Here is an 11,784-nt window from a genome sequence, read left to right as displayed (position 1 = left end):
AAAAATATTTGTTGAATGAAGTAAAATGAATGATCAAAAGACAGGTAAGTAATGAAGGCACTAATGAATCTAAATGCCATTTCTCATTAATTCCTAATATGATTTTTTTCATCATTCTCCAAGTAAATAGCATCCATGATAGCACTAATATTTCTTCATGATAGTGGTATAGTATTGCTCCCTTCCCAGCCTATAGGATGCTAGTTGTTATTAATGCTAATAGATACTATTTATTGAGCATTTAAGGTGTCAAGCACAAAGCTAAGTGCTTTTTCTGCATCAACACATTTAATCCTTGTAACAAGCTTGTATGATGGATATCAATCCCCCCTTTACAGAAAAGGAAATCAAAGCTCAAAGAGATTAAGTAATTTCCCCAAAGTTGGATAGATGATAAATAATGAAGATGGGTTATAACCCAGTTTTGATTCACTTTGTAAATTGAAGCCTATGCTCTCAATTGGTACACTTCTTCCATAATTTTCAACATTCTGCAAATTTATTTGGCTTCTTACAAGCTTTACACTTTCTCCTTTGAAATTATCTTTGACACCACTTTTGAGGTTCCTGCTCTGGCACTGTTTCTTAGGGTCAGGGGTCCTCATAAGCCCTTCTGTTTATGAACAAATTCTTTTTCTTTTTCTTTTTTTGTTGTTAATCTTCAATGAGGATATATTTTCCATTGATTTTTTTAGATAGAGTGGAAGGGAGGAGAAGAGACAGAGGAACATGAATGTGAGAGAGAGACATCCATTGGTTGTCCCTCGCACGTGCCCCAACCAGGGCTAGGGATCGAGCCCGCAACTGAGGCATGCATCCTTGACTGGAAGCAAACCTGAGACCCTTCAGTCTGTGGGCTGATGCTCTAACCACTGAGATAACCGGCTAGGGCCAATTCTTCAATTGTTGTTGGCTTCTTTTGAAGACTGATCCTAGGACCTGAAACCCTCATTCAGTTGAATTCTAGTCTGAATACATTCAATTTATACCTGTATAGATCTCATTCTCTTCTGCAGTTGTGCGAATCTCCTGAGGGGACTTATATTAAATCCCTTTTCTCTTTCCTACAACTGGTCAGAGTCCCAGCCTTTATCCTGGAAATTCAAAGAACCCAGATCAGACATAGATTTCTCTATTGTTTCCCATTATCCCAAGTACCTTTCTTTGAAGGTGTTTTCCTACTTGTCTAATTGTCTTAGGCCTAGAGTCATCATATCCTTTTGCAATTTTTCTCAGAGATTTATCTTGGATATATTTGAAACTGGTACCTTAAAATTTTTTTTTTAATTCTAACTCAATTGAGAGGCAAAATAAAGTGGACTTTACTCTGGAAAGGGTTCCAAATAGAGATCAGTCTGTTAACCTAAACCCCTTTGGGGCTGCCTTCACAATCCCTATCTCCAGGTGTTATTTCAGGCTTCCTGTGGGAGGAGCCTCAGAGAAGCTTTTCGGATGTGACTCAGCACTATCTGTTCCATCTGGCCATTCCCAGATAAGACCAGTCAGCCTCCATCTCTGCATACCTTCAGCAGCCAGGCACAACCTTCCCCATTGTCCAGGTTTTACTCGAAAGGGGAATCAGATGCCGATTTTATTGAATTTTGTCCCTACGTCTCAGATTGACTGGAATGTTGCTCTTTTACTTCCAAGCATCTAGTGTTTCTGTTTGTCTGTTTTTATGAGAAAGGATGACCATTTTGATTTAGTTGAGGTTACTTAATTGCCAGCAATGACATGATTTCCAATTGATTAGATCCAGTTACCTTAGAAAATCAAGTTTTCCACAGGGACTTATATCAAACCAACTGACTTCATTTTAGTGCTGGTAAATGTGTTACTTCTGCAGTCTCGGTCATTTTATATCCAACAGAAACATTTAAAGGGAATGTTAGCTAAGCTAGATGAATACTCAAAGTGGGCAGCTTGCTGATTTGTGCCTTCAGAGTAATGAAAGAAGAGGACACAAGTACTTTTTATTCAATTTAAAGAAATTCCAGAGGTCCAAGTATTAAAAGCCTCACTTATAGGAGCTTGGTAACTCTGATACAGGATAAAATTTGGGGCTTCCATGGCTCAACTAGACAGACCCCATTGCAAGGAGCCTACAAAAGGGACTTTGTCTGAGACCTCTTCCTTTTAGGCTCAGAAAAATCTGTCAGCAGGCAATGTTTTTATCCGTTTTCCTCTCCTATGGGGATTTCTTATGGCTGCATGAATTCACAACCATACTCAGCATCGTTCCTTCCCCATTATTGAGTCTTGAAGAAGTAGGTCCCTTTTTTAAAAATTCAAATTTATTGCCCAGCCAGCATGGCTCAGTGATTGAGTATTGACCTATGAACCAGGAGGTCACAGTTCAATTCCTGGTCAGGGCACATACCTAGGTTGTGGGCTCCATCCCCAATATGGGCATGCAGGGAGCAGCCAATCAATGATTCTCTCTCATCATTGCTGTTTTTATCACTCTCTCCCTCTCCCTTCCTTTCTGAAATCAATAAAAAATATATTTTTTAAAAATTCAAATTTAGCCGAAACCGGTTTGGCTCAGTGGATAGAGCATCGGCCTGCGGACTCGATTCCGGTCAAGGGCATGTGCCTTGGTTGCGGGCACATCCCCAGTAGGGTGTGTGCAAGAGGCAGCTGATCGATGTTTCTCTCTCATCGATGTTTCTAACTCTCTATCCCTCTCTCTTCCTCTCTGTAAAAAATCAATAAAAAAAATTCAAATTTATTAAGTTATAATTTACATACAATAACATGTATACATTCAATAGATTTAGGCAAATATATACACACCTAGTATAACCATCATCACAGTCAAAATATAGAACATTCCCTTTAGCCTATAAGGTTTCCTTGTGTCCCTTCCACTCAGCCCTCCCCACACTCAAGTCCCTAGCCCAAGCAACCATTGAGAGTAACTCCCATGAGATGAGGACCTAATATCATGGAATAAATTTGTCTTTCCTAGAATTTCAAACAAAGAATTATACAGTGTGTTCTCTTTTGGGTCTGGCTTCTTTCATTCAGCATCATGTTTTTGAAATTCATCCATGTTGTTTATATATCCGTGGTTCATTTTTACTGCTTAGTACTATTCCATTTACGTATACACCATGGTTTGTTTATCCATTCACCTATGGAGGGACATTTGGGTTGTTTCCAGTTTTTTGGCTGGCCTTTGTTCGGACATGTGTTTTCATTTATCTTGGGTGAATACTTAGGAGTGGAATGACTTGGGTCATATAGTAAGTGGATGCTTAACTTTATAAGAAACTGCCAAACTTTTTCCAGAGTGGTTGTACTATTTTACATTCCCACCAGCAATGTTTTAGAGTTCCTACTGCTCCATATTCTCACCAACACTATGTAGCCATTCTAGTAGGCATGTAGTGGTATCTCATTGTGGTTTTAATTTACACTTCTTTGATGGCTACTGAGGCTGAGGATCTTTTTATGTGCTTATTGGTCCTGCTTTTGTGAAGTGAATAAATATTTGGAAGCAACTGATATTTGCTAAGCAAATGTCCCCTGACCCACTTGAACTTCTAGAATGGCCACCAGAGTTACACCATCCCTACCCGGTCACACATCCTACTTGTACCACATCCCTTCCCTTTCTCTAGGCCAGGTGTCAGTAACAGTTTAAGAGCCAGATAATATTGTGTTCTTTGTAGGCCATAGAAACTTTGTCACAACTCTTCAACCCTGTCATTGTAAAAGCAGCCCTTGATAAGATATAAATGCATCCCTGTGGTTGTTTCAATGAAACTTTATTAATGGACTCTGAAACTGTCACAAAAATATTCTTCTTTAGATTTGTTTTCAACTATTAAAAAAGGGGAAAAGTATTCTTAGCCGCAGGTCTAAGCTTGCCAAACTGCACTCTAGATGTTCACAAGATTTCACCAAGCCCTTAGGGACAGTGGAATCACACAGTTATGAGTGTAAATCTCAGCTCCACTATTTGCCAGTTTGTATGGCCTTGGGCATATTTCTCTCCCTCCCTTTTAAAGGAGACTTTCCGGAAGTCTCAAACAATGCTTCCACTTATATTTTATTGGCTGAAACTTAGTCACATGACTATACTTAATTGAAAGGGAGGCTGAGAAAGTCATTTATATGTGTGACCATGCGCCCAGTTGAAAACTTGGGCTCTGTTACTGAGACAGAGTGAAAGCAAGAGTGTTAGGGTAGTTAACGCAGTCTGGGCCATACACTTCTTATCCACCACTCTATCCATATTCTCTGAGCTCTAGAATAGGCTCTGGAATTCAATTAGATACTAAGCTCAGTCACATCTGCCTGCTTGAGATGGGAGAATTCATCATTTGCTATTTTTGGATTGGAGGATTAGATTAGATTACTTTTAATGTTTCAACATTAAGATTCTACAACTGGGAAGACCTTTGGTCTCTGAGCAATGTTGTTAGGCCTTATATCCAAATCCCCTTATGTAGGGAGCGGCTATAGGGTTAAGCTTCGGACTGACCTGTTGGCCAAGCCACAAACAAGTCCCAGCTTAGAAGACACAGCCCTCTTAGCATAATTAAGCTTGACCTTATGACACTCCCTAGATCCTTCCTAGGTAGCTAATGGGGTGTGGGAGGTGCAGCAAGTGCTGCCAAAGCAAGTGAAACTCACAAGAACATTGTAACTATGTTGACCACTTCCTTGTTTACCTCTGACTATAAAATAAAGCATCAGCTTGCCTTCTGGATCTTTCCTCTGTGGTCTTAGCCAGACACAGGAGATCCACCTAGACCCAGCTTATTTTCTATGTCTGTCTTTTCTACATCCTTCGCCACCTCCTCCCACCCCCCCACCGCCCCCGCAGGCTCACCGAAACCTTGGCTGTGCTGGCACGGCACACCCTTGCTCTGACAAAGAAATGCATAGGCACTACAGATAGGAGCAAGTCTTCTAATACTCGGCCCAAATACAGTACAGTCATCGTAGGCACCTACCAGATGCTAGGGGGTGGAGCGCTTTTTGGGTCCCAAAAAGCAGCACCTCTTGCCAAGCCTCACCCTTGAAAATTCCTACCACAATTCACAGAGATCCACCCCCCTCCACTGCTCCACAGGTGATGACCAACCACTTAATGTTCTCTGAAGAGACTCAGGTCATCAATAAGAGAAAGGCTGGATGGTGTCCAGTCCTACAGGCTTCATCAGGATTATCTCTAGTCTTTCTTTTGTTTTCATATTCCATGAGCACATCTGTAATCCCCATTAGGATTTCATCCCCACATAGTCTGCAAACAGAAAATTCCCAAATTACTAAATATCCCTCCTGATACTAATTAGACTCATCTTCATAAAATGTGTCATCAACTTATCTTTTCTCAGTAACCAATAAAAAAATATTCAACAGTGTTTGCCTACAAAATAAATCTGAAGTTAAGCATTAAGGGCGTATATATGCATGTGTCTATGTACATATATTCAATATATTATTTTCATAAGTTTTAGTATGCCTTATATGTCATAACATATATTTTAAATACCTTCTGTACCATTACTGCTGTTCCTGCACAATATTAATATGTCAACCAGCACACCATTATGTTACTTAATTTTGGATGACATAGCCAATAAAATGAAATAAGAACTATATATTTTAAAAATGAGGCAAAATTATCATTTTGCTATTAATATGATTGTGTAAATGAAAACCCAAAGAAATCAACTGAATTTTATTAAAAGTAAAAAAATTAAATAAATACTGGATGGTTGTAAAGCTAAACATTTTAAATGATTAGCTTTTTTCTTTATTCTAAGTAATTTTAATTCATCTAAACTTTTACAAACGCAAACATGCATTCATGTATTCTTACTGTAATTAAAAACATCTTGAAAAAGTATTGTAAATATAAATCATTCAAACAATAACTAGATAAAAAATTGGTGGAAAAAGAAATTTCATTCACAATTGTGATAATTTTTTTAAAAGGTAAGATTCACATTAGTAAACATAAGAAATGTGTAGGATCTACATGAATAAAACTTTAATATTGTACTAAGGATCATCACAGATTTCAGTGAATGGAAAGGAATACCTTATTTTTGGATAGGAAGATGCACCCCCAATTCTATGAGCAAAGTTAAAAGAAAAATTTAAGTGGTAAAAATATTTGCAACAGGTAAAATAGGCTAATTCTTAACTACATTGAATGTTTTTTAAAACAGAACAACCCAGAAATTGGCAAAGGACTCAACAGGAATTTCATAGAAGAATTATTATAAGTGACCAATAAACTTATCCAAAGATGCTCAACTGCATTCAGAATTTAAGAAAATGCTAATAAACACAAAAATGAGATATTTTTACCTGTTATATTTACAGAGATGAAAAAGTTTAGTAATAATACCCATTGTTGGGAAAGTGGTAAAATACATGCTTGTTAGAGTATTTTTAAATAATTTCAAAACACTGAAAAATGATTAACTTGTATTTATATAATTTAATATAAACAACTCATCTAAGATATACTTTAATTTGGATATATTTAAATTTCATGTAAAAAGTTACTGATGTATTGTGACATACTGAAAGTAGAATATAAAAATATATTCAGTATGCATATATGTGTATACAGAAAAGATACCAAAAGGAAAGTATAAATTGTGCCATTTTGTTTTACATGTTGACCAACCAGAAAAAAAAAAAGCAGTGAACATTAAACTAAAAAGATAATTCATGTGATCCTGTAAGCATTGGTGTAATAGCAGCTTACTACTCTTTGATATATCTTGAAGATGGTCCATATTCGTTTGTATGAAAAAAATACATCGTTCTTTTAAATGTCATTGTAATAATAAAATGAGGTCATCTATTGACGAATATGTAAGTTTTTTATAATATTTTGCTCTTATCAACAATGGTGAAATAATTTATGCCTACCTCATTTCATATGTATATAACTCTACCTGTAGGATACATTCCCAGAAGTGGAATTTCTGGGTCAAAATATTTTTGCATTTGTAATTTTGATACGTATTACCAAATTGCCCTTTGTAGGATATGATTAATCCAAAATGCCCATAAGTAATGTAGGATGAAGCCTCCCCACCACAACACTTTTTTTTTTTTTTGAGATGGAGTTACATTTATTACTCGCGGATCCAGAGGAAAAGCAACACTCTTATCACACTTAAAAATGAGATTAAACATTTTGTTTTCCAAGACATTTATTTGTTTGTTTCTGGGAACTGCCTATTTATATTATTCCCTCTTTATATGTTAGGAAAATTAGCCCTTGCCTGGAGATTAGTTGCGACTACTTTATCCATGTTGTTAATTATCTTTTAACTTTGGTTATGGTGATTTTTGCCATACAGGAAAAAAATTTACATAAATGTTATTGCTTCTAGATTTCTTATACATACTTAGAAAACTTATTTCCTTTTCTAAGTTATGAATAATTATTATGAAGTTATGAAATAATTCTTCCATGATTTCTCTTTCAAAATCAAAATTTTTAAGATGGGGAGCAATTTTATTTTTCCAGGTGGCTTCACAACTTGATTTATTGGACAGTGCATATTTTCCTCCACTGATTTGAGATACCATAATTATTACATATTAAATTCCACATTTAGGTTTATTTTTTGAATCTATTATGTTTTACTGAATTATCTGTCAACTCATATGCCAGTAGTAGCATAGTGTTTTATTTATTGCAGGTTTATAACATTTTTAATATATCAGAGGTCAGTATTTCCTGATCATTCTTACTCATTTTTTTATTTTTTGCTCATTTATTATTATTTTTTAAAATATTTTTATTGATTTCAGAAAGGAAGGGAGAGGGAGAGAGAGATCGAAACATCAATGATGAAAGAGAATCATTGATTGGCTGCCTCCTGCACGTCCCCCGACTGGGGATCAAGCCCGCAACCCAGGCATGTGCCCTTGACCAGAATCGAACCTGGGACCCTCCAGTCCACAGGCGGACATTCTATCCACTGAGCCAAACCAGCTAGGGCTTTTGCTCATTTATTTTTAAAAATTAGCTTGATTATAAATTTATAAATTAATTTAATTTAAGGAGAATCAATATATTTATGATGTTGATACTTCCTATCCAAGAACATGGTACGCCTTGCTCAAGTACTTTTTTGTGTAACTGACAAGTATTTTAAAGTTTTATTCATATTGATCTTGCACATTTCTTATATTTATTGCTAGGCATTTTATCATCTTTTGGTGGCCATTATAATTGAGTATATCTTTTATTAAATCTGATAGCTGTGTGTATATATAAAAGCTATTTTAATTATGTACCCAGCCACTTTACTGAATTCACTTATTGTCTGTAATAGTTTTTCAGTTGATTATCTTGGAGTTTCCAGGTTTACAATTATATCTGCAAATAGTGGTAATTTTACCTCTTCCTTTGCAACTTTTAAACTCTATTTTCTTTTGTCTAGCTGCATTGCATACATGTATTTTTTTAGCTTTTATTTTATTAATGTCTGCTTTTATCTTATTTTTTTCCTTCTGTTTTTGTTTGGTTTACTTGTTCATTCTTAGACTTTTTCAGGGGATATTAATTTTCTTTTGAGCATTATTTTAGTTTTATCCCTGAGTTTCTGCTGTGTTGAATTTTCATTATACTGATTCTTTAGATACTCTGAAATTTTGGTTTGGATTTCTTATTTGATTGAAGGATTGTCTGGGATTTTTTGAGTCCTATTCTATATATTTTATTAATTGCATTTTCATGAGAGTATGTTTTCTACAGTAATTCTAGTTTGGGGGACTGATTGCAGTTTTCTTTATGGATTAATGCAGAGTCAAGTTATGTGCAAGTTTACATTGGAGTTTAATATTATCAAGGAAAACTTAGGTACAGTTAATTATTAGTACACTACTTACTTGTGCATAAGGAAAACCGGTAATGGATTACATTCATCTAATGAAGGCAAAATTGGGAATACTTCTTCAGATTGGCAACAGATTGTATTTCCTTTGGGTGAGCTGCAGGATTAGCTGGCAGCTATCAGTGTGTTCTGATCTTATGCACTTACTAGAGGCCTGGTGCATGAAAATTCATGCACTGGAGGTTGAGTCCCTCAGCCCAGCCTGCCCCCTCACAGTCCGGGAGCCCTCAGGGGCCAGAGGCGACCCGGCGATCAGGGGAAGGCGATGCCCCATCACACCTCCGCTGCTGCCACTGCTGACAGCGCAAGCCTCGGCCGGTCCTGGTTACCTGAGCCCCAGGCGGCCCTGGGCGGCTGGGCAGTCGCCATCTGAGGCTTGCCTGTGCCTCAGGCCAGCCCTGGGCTGCTGGGGGGCAGAAGGGACTGGGGGACTCCAGAGGCAGGCACGTGGAGTGGCCGAGTGCCTGCTGTCCCGGTGGGGCTGAGGGGACTGGGCACTGCCATCTTTGAGGGTGTGGCAATCAATTAGCATATTCCCTCCTTATTGGCTGTGGGTGCCACCATTTTGCAATGGTGTGAGGGTCAATTAGCATATTCCTTCTTTATTAAATAGGACTAGTTGATGGGTAAACAACGAAAGCAATTCCAGTTGTCTGAGGACTTTCAGAAGACTGTGACAGTGTTGCTATTGACATGGGTGACAGGTTCTGTATGTCATGTCCTTTGTTATCTTGTCCATTTTAGTTATGCCAGATCTGTACCATTTCCCCTCTAAGAATTTCTCAATATATGTCAATCAGATCTCCATAATGTTGATTTTCTATATCTTTACTTAATTTTTAAATTTTTGATCATCATGGACTGAGATGAACTAGTTTCTTACTACCCGTGTTTTTTCTTTTATTTCTCCTTATATCCTCCACAGTTTTTACTTAATATTGTGGCAGGGTTACTTAATCCACAGATATTCATAACTGTTTATCTTTATCATAAACTAGAGGCCCAGTGCATGAATTTGTGAACGGGTGGGGTCTGGCCAGCCAGGCCCCAATTGGGGTGGATCAGGACCGGGCCTGTTGGGAGGAGGAGACGGTGGGAGGTTGGCCGGCTGGCCCGCCCCAATTGAAGCCTGATCAGGGCTGGGCAGGCTGGGGGGAGGGGCTGAGGGCGATTGGCTGGTGGGCCCTGCCCCCAACTGGGGTGAGGAGGCCAATCTGGGGCCAGCAACCTGGGCGAAGGGCCATGGTTGGTTGGCCGGCCATCCCTGCCCCTGATCAGAGTTGGGGGAGCTGATCAGGGGCGGAGTTGACTGGGGGGAGGCTCCATGGGTTGATTGGGGTGGGGGGTCGATCTGGGGTGGGGCCGGGTGGGGAGAGAGGCTGCAGGAGGTTGGCCGGCCGGCCCTGCCCCCTATTGGGGTAGGGGGAGGCAATCAGGGTTGGGGCCTGCTGGGGGGAAGGGCCATGGGGTGGGGGTTAGCCAGCCCCCCACCCTCAATCGGGGTGGGAGAGGCCAGTCAGGGGCAGGGCCAGCTAGGGGGAGGGGCCGAGAGAGGTTGGCAGGCCAGCCCCACGCCACAATTGGGTGATTTGCTGGCCGCAGTGGGCATCATAGCAACTGGTCGTTCCAGTTGTTACAGCATTCTGGTCACTGGCTTTTTATATATATAGATTGTAAGCTTTAACATTATAGTGTGCCCACCCCCCTCCATTTTTCTGGTCTAGTTTAATACATTTGGGCCTGCATTTGGCCTCATCTGTTATTAAGATGTTGCTTTTTGTTTGTTTGAGTAGTATCTCTTTACTCATCCTTGTATCTTCAACTCGTGTGCATCATTTTATTTTTGTTGGTCTTTTATATAGCACAGAATTGAGTTTTGCTTTGTGATTTAGTCTAAAATTCTTTTTCTCTTAATAGCTTGAGTTTAGCCCATTTACATTTTTCAATTTAATGTTTGGTCTTAGTTCTGTCACATTATTTTGCTACACTTTCTGTATTTATACCTTTTAAAAATATTTTACTACTACATAGACTGCTTGCTTTGTTTGCTGTATTTCTTTTGATAATTAGAAAAGTTTAACTTTTATTCCAATAGTTACCTTGGTAATGCCCTGATTGTATAATACCCTCAATTCTCTATTTAGCCAGACTTTTAGTATCTGTAATTCCCTTCTATAAGTAATGATTGATAAGCTGGACTTCATGAAAATCAGAAACTTTGTTCTGCAAAAGACAATGTCAAGAGAATAAGACAAGCCACAAACTGGGAGAAAATATTTGCAAAAGACGCATTTAATGAAGGGTTGCTGTCCAAAATATACAAAGAACTCTTAAAAGTCAGTAAGAAAACAAACAACCTGATTTTTAAAATGAGCTAAAGACCTTAACACACAACCCACCAAAGATATACAGATAGAAAATAAGCATATGAAAAGTTGCTCCACATCAATTGTCATTTGGGAAATGCAAATTAAAATGAGATACCACTACACATCTATTTGGCCAAAATCTGGAACACTGACAACACCAAAGGCTGGTGAGGATGTAGAGCAACAGGAACTCTCAATGTTTGTGGGAAGGCAAAATGATACTACCACTTTGTAAGATAGTTTGGCAGATTTTATAAAACTAAACATACTCTACTCCTGTAATTCTTGGCATTTCCCCAAAGGAGTTAAAACTTATGTCCACAATAAAACCTGCACACAGGTGTTTATAGCAGCTTTATTCATAATCACTGAAACTTGGAGGCAACCAAGATGGCCTTCAGTAGGTGACTGGATAAATAAACTGTGATCCATCCAGACAATGAAAAGGGCTATCAAACCATGAAAAGACATGAAGGAACCTTAAATGCACATTACTAAGTGGGGAAAAAAATCTGGAAAGCCTATAT

Source organism: Cnephaeus nilssonii, assembly GCF_951640355.1.
Source record: "Cnephaeus nilssonii genome assembly, chromosome: 16".
NCBI lineage: Eukaryota > Metazoa > Chordata > Mammalia > Chiroptera > Vespertilionidae > Cnephaeus > Cnephaeus nilssonii.
This window is presented reverse-complemented; position numbering follows the sequence as displayed.